A 1,073-nucleotide genomic window follows, 5' to 3' on the forward strand; every position below is an offset into this window, starting at 1 on the left:
TATACCCACAACTCCCCTAAGTTCGTACCTACATCCCTCCATCTGATCCCCGTGTCCCCCCAAATTTCTATCCACATTCCCCCACCCTGTCCCCATGCCTTTCCTGGGTCTGTCCCTGTGTCCTCCTGCTCCTCTCCCTGCGTCCCCTCAGCTTTATCCACATGTCCCCCTCATCCCCCTCCCTGGGACCTCCACACCCCCATGCCCGAAGCACCCTCCACCTCCAGGTATCCTGTGGTGTCCCCCATTTACTCTCTGTCCCCCTAAATCCATCCTGGGGGTGCTGCACATCCCCTCTGACACCTCCACTCAGGGGTGGCAGGAGGGGAAACTGAGGCAGGAGGTCCCGGAGGGGGGGGCTACGGTGCTGCTCCCCTCATTCCTGCAGAGGTCAGGGGATATTTTGGGGGGCTGTTTGGGGGGTTCTTGTCTTCCCACTGGTGGGTAGGGAAGGGGCAGACACGCCAGTCTATGGCTGTGTTGGGGGTCCTTGCTGTGTGACAAGCTCCCCGAGGGGGTGGAGGGCAGGGTGGGGGGTACCCCTGCACCCCCAGTCTGGGGCAGCAGGACCCTGCAGATGTGTGTGTGTCCCCTTTGTCACCCAAGGCATCTCCCGACCCTTTGTGTGTGACATGGCGTGACGAGGCATGACGAGGCGTGATGAGGCGTGACATGCTGCAACATCCCCCCCATGACCACCCCCTTCCCCTTCTGCCACTGCCACCTGCCCCCCCAAGCCCCACCACAGAGTCTGGTCCCCATCAGTGCCACCCCCTGCTGTCCCAGTGCCCTCCACCCATGTCACTGTCCCCACGCACCGACGCGTGTGCACACACGTGTTCCTATCTTGGTGCCACATACGTGTGCAGGGCAGTGGTGGTGGCCATGCTGGTGGGGGCTATCCCCAAGTGTCCCCCATCCCATCCCCTCATTGCCACCCCAGTACCCTCAGTGGGGCACTGGGACAAGCCCACCCAGGGGACACCCCACGGATGCCACCGGGAGACACGGGAGGCCCCTCGGCAGCCCCGGTGCTCCGTGCCTTGGGGGCAAGAGGTGGCTGTGGCAGGGTG

Source organism: Manacus vitellinus, unplaced genomic scaffold, assembly GCF_001715985.3.
Source record: "Manacus vitellinus isolate BGI_N305 unplaced genomic scaffold, ASM171598v3 scaffold_102_pilon, whole genome shotgun sequence".
Classification (NCBI taxonomy): Eukaryota; Metazoa; Chordata; class Aves; order Passeriformes; family Pipridae; genus Manacus; species Manacus vitellinus.